The sequence below is a fragment of the Anomaloglossus baeobatrachus genome, chromosome 5, assembly GCF_048569485.1.
Source record: "Anomaloglossus baeobatrachus isolate aAnoBae1 chromosome 5, aAnoBae1.hap1, whole genome shotgun sequence".
Taxonomy (NCBI): domain Eukaryota; kingdom Metazoa; phylum Chordata; class Amphibia; order Anura; family Aromobatidae; genus Anomaloglossus; species Anomaloglossus baeobatrachus.
The window spans coordinates 305,956,806-305,969,262 of NC_134357.1; the positions used below are offsets into that span (position 1 = coordinate 305,956,806).

The 12,457-nt window shown below is 49.9% G+C and overlaps 1 long non-coding RNA gene across 1 annotated transcript in view; it reads right to left on the reverse strand.

Moving 5' to 3' along the window:
- The window catches only part of LOC142310030 (uncharacterized), a 78,356-nt gene extending 68,434 nt beyond the window's left edge, over positions 1–9,922 (reverse strand). The window contains exons 1-2 of the long non-coding RNA XR_012754063.1: positions 9,873–9,922; positions 9,314–9,556 (exon numbers count right to left, since the gene is read on the reverse strand). This is a non-coding gene — a long non-coding RNA (uncharacterized LOC142310030). The remainder of the gene's footprint in view (positions 1–9,313; positions 9,557–9,872) is intronic.
- Between the last annotated feature and the right edge of the window lie 2,535 nt (positions 9,923–12,457).

Sequence of the window (12,457 nt, forward strand, 5' to 3'; positions counted from 1 at the left end):
ATGAAATAGTCTTTTGATGCTCTATACCATTTTGTCTTAAATAGTTCTCTATTTCATGTCCTGTGAATTCACCTCCATTATCACTTCCAATGACAATTAGCTTCCTCTGAAACTTGTTATTCGACTTTGTCACGTAGTCTACTAATTTATTGAAAACTTCACTTTTGTTCTTGATCAGGTATTTAACTGTGTATGTTGAGTAGTCAGCTTTAAAAGTCACTATATATCTATTGCCTCCTGATGTAGTCACTTTCATGGGTCTACATATGTCAGTATGCACCAAATCAAGTGGTCTTGTGCTTTTCGTCTCACTTTCTTTAGGTATAGATATTCTTGTAGCTTTAGATTTTATACAACATTCACATCTTATGGTAATTGAGCAAACAGATATCAATAGATCCTTTGTCAATTCTTTCTTATGTAGCTCCATTATACTTTCAGGATGTCTGTGTCCTAGACGTCTATGCCACATGTGAATGCAATTCTTGTGATCATGTGTACACAACTTCATTTGTTCCTTTAATGTGTCTAGATGATATAATTGTTCATCTGCCTTGACATTGGTTATTTTTTTTGTAAATTCTTTATTTAGAATGTTTCTCAATATTACAAAAATGTAATGATAACAGTAATCACGAATAAAACATATTTTTAACAAGTAAAAAGAAAGAGAGGAGAAGAAAAAAGAAGGTGGAAAAAGGGGGGGAAGAGATGGAGCTAGAAAGAAGAAGATATGATGAAAGAGAGGTATGGGGGAGGTATGAGAGGGGATGAAGGATTCCCACCCTTTGTTGAATAAGACAAAAAAATTGACATTGGTTATTATCTTATTTCCTGCTAGGATTGTACATTCATCATCTTTGAATTTTACAGTAAGTCCTTTAGCTGTTAGACGTTTTACAGATAACAATCCTCCTTCTAATCCTGGAACGAATAACACATCCTGTACAAGTATTTTTGAATCATGAACAAACTTATTAGAACAGTTTAGCATTCCTTGTCCAATACCTTCCGCAGTTATTTTGCTCCCATCTGCAAGATAAATGGCTTCCTTCTTATTTAAATCAAGTTCAGTAAAGAAACTTTTATTACTTGTCATATGACTTGTTGCTCCTGAGTCAATAAACCAACCTGATGATGATTTCTTAGTTACTTTAAATGTGCCATTCCAATTATTTACACATGAATCAGAAATTGTGCTTTTCACCTTCTGTGTATTCTCTTTATGGTGTAATTTCTGTTGTTCTGCTTTCCATATAGTACAGTCTTTATTTAAATGTCCCTTTTTCTTACATGTGAAACATTATATTGTCCCTTTACTATAGAGTCTCTTTGATTCTATAGCTTCAAGAGCATTTTCACCATCTTTTTCAGAAGAATAATTTGTTTGCTCTTTCCTTCTTTGATATTCATTTATGAGTCTGGTCTTCACAAACTCTAATGTGATGTCTGTTTCAGGTCTTGTCTCTAATGCATTTATTAAAGCAGTGTATGAATCCGGTAAACTGCACAATAATATTGCTGCTACATGGCTTTCCTTAATATTTTCACCAATTGATCTCAGCTGTGATATCACTTCCATCATAGAGGATATATTCTTCTGCATGTCATTGTCTGCACTCTGTAAAGCTTTCTTAGCAGAAATAACTTGTGATTTAAGCTGGGTCTTTCATGTAGCTTTCTTAATGCTTCCCACATTCCCTTTGCTGTATCCTCATTCCTTATGTGGATTAATTGAGAATCTTCCACTAATAGGCTGATAGTAGCTCTTGCTTGTCTATTTTTCTTATCCCATGTCTCATTATTATCATTGGGTCTATCTGTAGTGATTACTTCCCATAAATCATCTTTAGACAATAACATCTCCACTTTGAACTCCCATAACTGATAGTTCTCATTGTTCAGCTTAGCTACTGTGAGTTTCAGCTCTGTGCTACTCATCATCTTTAACTTGTCTTACTTGTTTGGAGAGAATTGTACTGAAGAAGTCTTCTGCATTCACCAAGGTCTTGCTGGGCTTTCTGATGTCCTAGGTGTCTGGGGTCTTCGTTGCCTGGTATCCTGGGTGCCTGGTATCCTGGGTCTCTGGAACCCTGAGTGCCTGGGCCCATAACCTGTTGCACAGCTTCTAGCTTCCCAGTTGCAGAAGAAACTTCACAGAGCAGATTACATGGGATAACAAGCTTTTACTTCTCAGAACATGAAGTAAATATTTCACAGTAATTCAGCACTGCACCAGGAAGAAAAAACAAGCAGGAAGTACAAAAGACTTTTTACAATACAGTGAGTAAGGAAACTTTACACAACATCGATATCTACTGTTAGATCAGCATACAGTCCTCCTTCACACAAACAAAAAAGTCCTCAACTGTTGCATATACCAACAGTACCAAAGTGTTATGTAGGGACAGCACTCAGGAATAACTTCTACTCTTAGGGTGCATTTACAATTCGTGATGCATAATGCTAAACAACTGTTGACGAGCAACATGTTTGAAGGTTAATGATTGTTTAATGGCTTCAGAAGTGCACTGAACGATCTGTAATAGATTGTTTAATGTGCATATCGATTTACAGTACTCAGTCCAGAGACCATGTCTGTAATTTGTGTCTGCCATGCTGGAACCAATCAAACCAGTTCCCACCTACCAGCATCCTTGACTCTTCGTTTGATTAACTATCCTGGCATGATGTAACATGTGCAAAGGTGGTGGCTGTGGCCAATGAGTTCACTCCAATTGTCTATGCCCCGGCCTTCCTCATAGAGAAAGGGGTTTTGGTGGTAGTGTGGCGCCCCTGACCTGGTCAGGCACCACTGAGTACTGCACCCATGCTGGGGACAGTACAATACAGGTAATCCAGAAGGCTGACCGAGGTGTGACTACACAGGCGCATAGTGATCAGGCCTCACACATGTACCTATGAGAGGACCCCTGGGGATCCCAGGAGGGGGAAAAGCCTTCACCTCCACTGGAATAGTGGAGGGGGCCAAAAGCCTCCATCTCCTCTCAAGGGGTGTGGTAAGAGAGCCTGGTTGCTAGGTGGCGTAGGCAAGAACAGGGGAGGAGGAGCAGTGAGCCGGTTCAGTGCAGTGCAGAGTCCAGGGAGCTCCGAGAGGAGCTGACCCCTACCCCTGGGGCTGTTGCAGTCTGACAGCGCCCGCGCAGTGGCTACCGACGGGGGAGAACGGTCACCTAGGAGTGCTACCCGAAACCCATCTCCAGCTAGAGAGAGAGCACAGAGTGGGAAGTAAGGAGACTGCTAGGGAGTACCAGGCCCAAACGGGCGGCAGATCCCGGAGCGGGGATAGATCCACCTTTCCTTGCTAAACCTGCCGGTGTGGGGCCCTCAAAGCCCACACCACAACACCTAAAAGCCGCAGCCACGTAGCCACAGTTAGGGCCCATAGTTCACAGGAGGCAAGCAGCTGGAGTGATCTGGCCCAGGCAACAAGCAAACGGCAAACGAAGGGGAGAGAGGCTTCAGCAACTTCCCTGGGTGACCCCCATAGGGACTAAAAGTCGGGGTTACCCCAAACCACCAAGGGCTAAGGAAGGCGAGTTGGTAGTCACCATCAGAAGTCAGCCTGAAGGATACCTGGTTCCAGCCTGGTTCATCCCAGCTACGCCCGGGTTACTCACCCTGCCATCAACTGTGAGTAAAACCCCTGAAAGACATCCTGCTTGTGTGGAGTTATTCTGCGCCTTGTGGTTCTACACACCTACACCGGGCCCTGGGGCTTGCCTCACTCTCAGGAGGCTATTACAACTGGCTGCACCCACCATCAGCCCCAGGCATCCCTTAATCTGCAGTGGCGGTCCCCACTGACCGCAATTCTGAGAGTGGCGTCACGACAATCAAAACAGAAGATTTCCCTACCAGTGACAGGATCCAGCCGAGTGGAGTCCCTGAAGGTAATGCACCGACACTGCACCTGTGGGGCTTCACATCTGGCGTCACGAACAGGATAAGGACTAGACCTGTCCAGACAGGTGACCATGTGCCTGGGCGGTCCGCTTGAAAAATTGGAAGCGCCGCCATATTGCCACCATGAAAAGCGCGCTGAAAAACAACAGCAGCCCGCGCTGGGAGAAGTTACCGCCCACGAAGAGGTGTGGCTACCCAGAGATCCCCTGCAGAGTTCTGACCTCGCTTGTGAAGAGAGCGGAAGCGTCCAGAGACGGCGGAACGGAAAAGAAGCCAGCAGCTTGTTGCTAGAGAAAATGGCGTCTGAATGCAGAGACCCAGAGCCAGGCTCCGCTGCCTGGTGGTGTCGGGAGCTCGCCGAGTTCTGCGATCAACTGGAGGCCAGGGTCGGAAGGCTGATCAGAGAGGGACGGACGGAGTTTCTGTGGATGACCGCGGCGGTTCAGGCCTATGAGGGGAGAGCCGCGCGCCGAGTGCCAGACCGGGCGGTGACGACTCAGACCCCGATGCTGCCACCGATGGGTGAGTCCAGTGATGCCCCTGCCAGCGCGAGTGCCCCGACCCCTGCTGCCACGTCCGCGGTCCCTGAAGAGGCGTCCGGCGCGGCGACGCTGAAGCCGGCCGCAGCCACGCCAGGTGCAGCCCGCCAAGCTCAGGCCGCCGCAGCGATGCCCTGCTCGGCCCACCAAGACCCGGTCCCTGCAGCGACGCCCAGTCCGGCCCGCAGAGAACCGGCTGCCACCGCGACCCTCATTCGCGCCGCAGGTGTGACGCTGACCCAGGCCGCCGCCATGCTAGGCCCGGCCCGCCAAGCCCAGATCGCTGCAGCGACGCCCAGCCCAGCCTGCAAAGACCCCATCGCAGCTGCGACGCCGATCCAAGCCGCGACAGCGACGCCGATCCAGGCCGCCGCAGCGATGCCCTGCCCGGCCCGCCAAGATAAGATTGCATCACCATTTTCCCCGGCCTGCAAGGCCAGAGCAGACACCGCTCCCCAGTCCAAGGAGGTCCCTGCTAGGAAGTCCCTGGTAGGTGAGGACCCCGCATACTGGCAGCTGAAGGCTGACATGGAGGCCAAGTTCCCACAGGAGATGGTGGATCAGTACATGCTCCCTCCGCACACCCCTAAGAGGATTCCGGCAACCCCTGCAGCAACCACGCCAAAGAGTCCCCCGCCTGGGCCTGCTGATGAAAGTCCATCCCCAGCACTGCCACCAAAGGAGTGCTCAGAAGAACTAAGGGGGAGGGGAGGCCAGGAAGCTGAGGAGCTGACTCCAGAGCCACCAGCAGTGGATCCATACCCAGAGCCGGAGATGTTGCCATATTCCCGCTGGGATGAGGAAGACCTGACGCCGTCTGCGGAAGAAGATTTGCCTAAAAGCCTCACCTGGGAGCTTGTAAGCTGTACCTCACAGAATCCAGCCCGCAAGACACGGCGCCGTAGCAGAGCCCAGTTTTCCCCTGCACCGCCATCCCCAGAGCAGAGAGAAGTCATGGCCCGAGACTTAGAAGAAAAACGGTTCCTGAGAAGAGCCAAAGCACAGGTCAGAGGACCCCTTTGTAGAGGAATTGTGGAAGACTTTAACTTGAAGAGCGGATACGGCTTTATAGTGGCATCAGGTATGAAAGAGGGCATTTTTGTCAATAGACGAGACGTGAGAGCTCATTTGCCCAGAGGACATCCTGGAAGAAACCTAAGAATGGGAGACACAGTGCAGTTTACCATGCATCAAGGCGAAAGAGGCTGGTATGCCCTAGATGTAACACCATGTCCTAAAGGAAAAGACACAGAAGAAAGGAAAGATAGAAAAGGAACAGAGAAAGAACCTACTGATGAGACTACCACAGACGAAGAAAGAGGTCAAGGAAGCAACAGGTGCCGCAGCCCTACAGGCCCAAGCCCTGGTGAGGAGGAGTCTGCATAAAGTTCATGTAAAGTAAAGCAAGTTACCAGTTTTGAAGTTTTTTGCAACGTTTTAAAGTTTAAGTATGTGCCCACATAAACTAATGTGAGAAATGAACCTTAAGGCTATGAACTGGCTATAGCCACAAACTCTCGCAGTGTAAATAGTTACACCAGAGGGCACCACCACCACCAGAGTCAGCCTGTTTAGGGGCTTGGCTCGTCTGCAACCAGGGAGCACGTCCGTATATAGGGCCTTGGCTTACCTGCAACCAGAGAGCATGCCTGTTTATGGGGCCTGGCTCTCCACCACAAAGAGGGTACCTGGTCAGCACCAACTGTGGAGGCTGCCTCTACATCCTGCCAGAAGAGGCTGAAGGCGCGGCTCCACCAGGCCAGGTATGCCCTGAAGACCACCAGCCCATGAAAGCCGCCTCTACATCCTGCCAGAAGTGGCTGAAGGCGCGGCCAACGTGAGAGGGTTTTGGGTGGGTTAACGGACTTGTGGGTGGAGGGTGGTGATGTATGGTACTTGGTGCTTTTAAAAATGTTTTACCATGTTTTAATGTTTTATGCATTTTAAAATGTTGTCTTGCAGCCCGAGGACGTGCTGGTGATAACTAAGGGGGAATGTGGCGCCCCTGACCTGGTCAGGCACCACTGAGTACTGCACCCATGCTGGGGACAGTACAATACAGGTAATCCAGAAGGCTGACCGAGGTGTGACTACACAGGCGCATAGTGATCAGGCCTCACACATGTACCTATGAGAGGACCCCTGGGGATCCCAGGAGGGGGAAAAGCCTTCACCTCCACTGGAATAGTGGAGGGGGCCAAAAGCCTCCATCTCCTCTCAAGGGGTGTGGTAAGAGAGCCTGGTTGCTAGGTGGCGTAGGCAAGAACAGGGGAGGAGGAGCAGTGAGCCGGTTCAGTGCAGTGCAGAGTCCAGGGAGCTCCGAGAGGAGCTGACCCCTACCCCTGGGGCTGTTGCAGTCTGACAGCGCCCGCGCAGTGGCTACCGACGGGGGAGAACGGTCACCTAGGAGTGCTACCCGAAACCCATCTCCAGCTAGAGAGAGAGCACAGAGTGGGAAGTAAGGAGACTGCTAGGGAGTACCAGGCCCAAACGGGCGGCAGATCCCGGAGCGGGGATAGATCCACCTTTCCTTGCTAAACCTGCCGGTGTGGGGCCCTCAAAGCCCACACCACAACACCTAAAAGCCGCAGCCACGTAGCCACAGTTAGGGCCCATAGTTCACAGGAGGCAAGCAGCTGGAGTGATCTGGCCCAGGCAACAAGCAAACGGCAAACGAAGGGGAGAGAGGCTTCAGCAACTTCCCTGGGTGACCCCCATAGGGACTAAAAGTCGGGGTTACCCCAAACCACCAAGGGCTAAGGAAGGCGAGTTGGTAGTCACCATCAGAAGTCAGCCTGAAGGATACCTGGTTCCAGCCTGGTTCATCCCAGCTACGCCCGGGTTACTCACCCTGCCATCAACTGTGAGTAAAACCCCTGAAAGACATCCTGCTTGTGTGGAGTTATTCTGCGCCTTGTGGTTCTACACACCTACACCGGGCCCTGGGGCTTGCCTCACTCTCAGGAGGCTATTACAACTGGCTGCACCCACCATCAGCCCCAGGCATCCCTTAATCTGCAGTGGCGGTCCCCACTGACCGCAATTCTGAGAGTGGCGTCACGACAATCAAAACAGAAGATTTCCCTACCAGTGACAGGATCCAGCCGAGTGGAGTCCCTGAAGGTAATGCACCGACACTGCACCTGTGGGGCTTCACAGTAGCGGTGGTCCTGGCTGGGTGTGTGGTCTTTTTGGTGCAAGTCATACATTTTGTTATCCCGCCTGTTGTATCAGGACCCACTGCAGGAGAGACAGTGACAAACACTTGGATATTTTCAACAACATTATTTTACTGAACATTAGGCAAAGTTCTTTCAGCACAACTTCAGCACTGATACATCGGGCACATTACTTAAGTACATTTTCTAGAGTACACTTCACTTTAAGGCACAATTCTTCCTTTACCTCTTTCATAGCCTTTAGTTTCTCTGATGTTACTGGACTCTGCTCCTCCACCCATCCTAGCATCCCAATCCAGAGTCATTAAGTCCCCCATCAGATCAATTGTTCTCCCACGCAGAGGGAGTCATTCAACCATCGACTGGAGTGCACAGACTATGCATCTCATCTCATGTCCATTCTTGTACCAACCTGTTTGCCCAATTTCTATGCTGTGTCATCTTAGAACCTCATACCTCTTGGGTCAGTACACTATTGTCCAAGGGACTCACTCTGATCGGCCAAGTGTCCGTCCGGTAACAGAAAAGTCTCTTTATGGTCCAGTGACTGCAGTATTTTGTAGTCGGATGCAAGTTCCATAATCTCGCTATTCACAGTCAGGAGATAATGGATGAATTCACCATAAAGCACCCACCAGATGCAGCCTACGTATCCCATGGAGCTGCACGTCTGACCTGGTCACTCATCAGATACTACTCCATGCACTGAACTAAGATGGAGCCTCTCCTCTGCTCCTAGAGACTATCTTCTCTTGTGGCCTATTTCCCACAGTTTGCCCTACGGTCAGTAGCTGAACAAGCTTCCTGTCTCTACAAGCACTATCTAACTGGCTACTAGATGGCAACATTAATCACAATCCTTATAATCTACATACTTACATTACTCTACACATGAATATTTCACTTTACATTACATCTCAGAACAGATTATAACATATTGCATGGGCGCTCTGCCATACTCCTCACCCTCCTACACATATGTGGCTGACTAATCAAAAGAGGCGCAGGGGATGCAGTCAAGGAGTCACAGTTTACTGATGTGGCCACCAGACCAGCTCCTGAGAATCCATCTTTAGCTGCCATTGTTCTCTGCAACACAGGTCATGCTTACACAGAATAATGCACTGATAATAATGATCTTCTGTGCAATTAAAAAATGATTTTACTCACATTTTGCTCGTTTGTCAGGTGATTGGCAGTCTGTTAAAGTTCCAGAATGAGTCTCATTTACAATATTCATGCAGTGTGAATGCACCCTTACTTCTCGCAAGTGGCAAGTACTCCTTCAAGCATACTTTGCATTATCCGCATGAAGTAAAGGGCTTGGGTTTCATTAGATAAAGAGATTGTGAAGAGGACCTATATTTTCTATTCATTTATTACATATCTTAAACTTTGGTGATGGATTCTCTTTAAGGTGTATATTATTATTATTATTATTATTATTGCCTGTAATTGTATCTTAGAATATTATTAATGTTAAACATTAGAAACGCAAGCGTTGAATATTTTCTCATACTTATTGTAGTTGTCAGCCTGTGAAGCCATAAGCTTTGTATTACAAATATCACTTGCACTGGCATCGAACAAATAAAGATCTTGCCGCTTTGCTATGTTCTCATAAGCTGTGATTTACAGAAGTTTGAACAATCATCTAATGATCCTTACCATGGCAGGTCCTCCTTTCTCCTTCCGAACACATATCTCATCTCTATGAGGTGACAAATGATCCCAATAATTTTGCCTCTGAAAATGTAATTTGCCTGGCAATTAATGTCCATGCTCCAAGCTGTGGACATTAGTGTTATTTGGGAAGTTGCAGAGCTGCTGCACGGTCTTGTAATAAATCCATTTTTTTCTCAATAGAAGATTTTGGTTCAAAATAATATATGGCATTTCTTTCAATGGAAACTGCAAAAGAAAAAAGTTGAAATGTCTCAACTGTGACATTGGTCAAGAAATCTTCAAACATACACAAGAGTGTGCCCACTGTAAATAATATCTCACTTTAGGCTTGTGTCGGTTAGTCTGTTTTTTCCAATATGATGCTACCATCATCACCGGCTCTCTGTATATCTTGTGCATTGCTGCAACTTTCTTTCATACTGTAACGCCTGGTCCCACCAGACCCCGGGGGGGGAGCTCTCCCTCACATCTGCCCAGTCCCAGCATGGCTCCCACATGCATTCCTGCCCCCACTCCCAGGCAGAGAAGGCCTTCCACTTACCGGCCCCAAGGCTCTGCAGACGTTGCTCCCACTCCAAGGCCTGCTGCAGTTTCCTCCTCACACAGAATTGCTGTAGGTGATTCTAGGCTGCGTGCGAGGCCACGCCCCCTTTCTTAAAGTGGCATGCCCCAAATCCTGGAAGTGATCTCAGAGGTCACCTGCTGCCTAATAGGTATTTAAGTTCACTTCCCCCGGCAGCAGGCGCCCGAGCAACGCCTCTATTAGTGCATTGCCAGTGTCCTAATCTGTTTCTGCTATTGTTTATGATCCGTACTTTTGTTACCTGATTCTAATCCTGTGTCTCACCGTAGTGCCATCTATACCATACCGGCTGTGGACGTCACCACCTATTCCTACCGTGGACGTCACCGTGCCATACCTGCCGTGGACACTATCTGTACCGTACCGGCTGTGGACGTCACCACCTATTCCTACCGTGGACGTCACCGTGCCATACCTGCCGTGGACACTATCTGTACCGTACCGGCTGTGGACGTCACCACCCATTCCTACCGTGGACGTCACCGTGCCATACCTGCTGTGGACACTATCTGTACCGTACCGGCTGTGGACGTCACCTGCTGTGAAACATCTCCGGTGCCACTTCCGTGTTCCGCCTGCCGCGGACATCGTACCCGAGCCACGCCTGGCCGTACAGAGACTCCTACCTCCGGTCCCTGGCTGCCGTGCATTTAGGCCTTCTGGGGAGGCGCCGCACAGTCCCTGTATAGGGGTTCGCTGCTGGCCGTCTTCTCAGGGGAGTCCGGTGCACGGTCCAGTGGGTCCACCTCCGGACGTTCGCCGCTCCTCGGTGAGCGTAACAGTTTGCTCGGGCCATGGACTCCGCCGGGATCACGGTTAACCCGCTGAATGACCTGCAACAGGAGCTCTCCCGCCAACGTGAGACCCAAGCAAGGTTCGTGGCTTACATAAAGTCTGTGGAATCCCGTCTGGCATCCATGCAAACCTCCGTATCCTCCGACAGCTCCCAGTTGAGTGAACTACTGCAGGAACTGTCCCGCCAGCATGAGGCCCAGAGACGCATGGCTGAAGATATGGCGGCCGTGGATTCTCGTCTAAATGCCCTGCAGAATCCGGCCTCCTCTACAACTCCCGACTCTGCAGGATTATCGGCATACATGTCTCCTTCTCGCCTGGCCTCCCCACCCATGTATGGAGGGGATCCCCGTTTGTGTCGCGGTTTCTTAAACCAGTGCTCCTTGCACTTTGAGCTGTCGCCGCTGCAGCAAGCGACCGATCGCTCGAAAATCGCATTCATCATGTCTCATCTGACTGGTCAGGCTCTGGCTTGGATGAATCCGCTCTGGGAAAAGAATGACCCGACCGTCCAAGTCCTGTCCGTCTTTCTGACCACCTTCCGTAAGGTGTTCGATGAGCCAGGCCGTCTCTCATCTACTGCCTCTTCACTCATGAGAATCCACCAGGGGAATCTCACCGTGGGACAGTATGCAATCGAGTTCCGCACTCTGTCCTCCGAGCTCAAGTGGAACAATGATGCCTTGGTAGCTGCCTTTTGGGAAGGGTTATCCGGAAAAATCAAGGATGAACTGGCCGGCCGGGATGTACCTACCACCCTGGAAGAGCTGATCTCTCTGGCTACCCGTATTGATCTCCGCTTCCAAGAGCGTGCCAGAGAGGTCACCCGGGCAAGAAGAACCCCGCGCCTTGCGCCCACCTTCCAAAGGCCGATGTCACTTCCCTCCACCAGGCCTACTGCTCCGCACGAGCCCATGGAGGTCGACCGCGTCACTGAGTCCAGACTGCGACAGAGGAATCGAAGAATGGCAGGAGAGTGCTTTTACTGCGGAAGTGCCAAACATCTGATTCAGGACTGTCCAGTAAAGCCGGGAAACTACAGAGCCTAGGGTCCATCGGAGAGGCCACCCTAGGTCACGCCAAGTCCTCTCCTTTTCTCCAGGTGCCCGTATCCCTGTCCTGCGGCTCCATCCGGTTGTCAGTACATGCGTTCCTGGATTCTGGCTCCGCCGGGAACTTTATCCAGCAGTCCGTGGTGGATCTACACCAGATTCCCGTCCGATGTCTTGCTACCCCCATCAGTCTGTCTTCCGTGGATGGAAAACCGCTTTCCGAACCCATCCGGTTCATCACAGAGAACTGTACAATGCAAGTGGGGTTGCTACACTCTGAAACAATCGCCTTCCATGTGCTCCCTGGCATGGCACATGCTCTTCTTCTGGGAATACCCTGGCTTCGGTCACACAAGCCTGTGCTCGACTGGGATTCCGGAGACATCCTGCAATGGGGTGCTTCTTGCCACAATCACTGCCTGACACCAGTGCATCCTCCGCACCCACCAGTCAAACCGGTCAACCTTCCCGGGTTACCTCCTGCCTACTGGTCCTTTTCCGATGTCTTTGACAAAAAGGAAGCTGAGACGTTGCCGCCACACAGACCCTACGATTGTCCCATCGACCTGCTCCCAGGTACAACCCCTCCTCGTGGGCGCATCTACCCACTGTCGCGAGAAGAGACCCAAGCCATGTCTGACTATATAAAGGAGAATTTAGCACGAGGCTTCATCCGAAAATCCTCCTCTCCCGCCG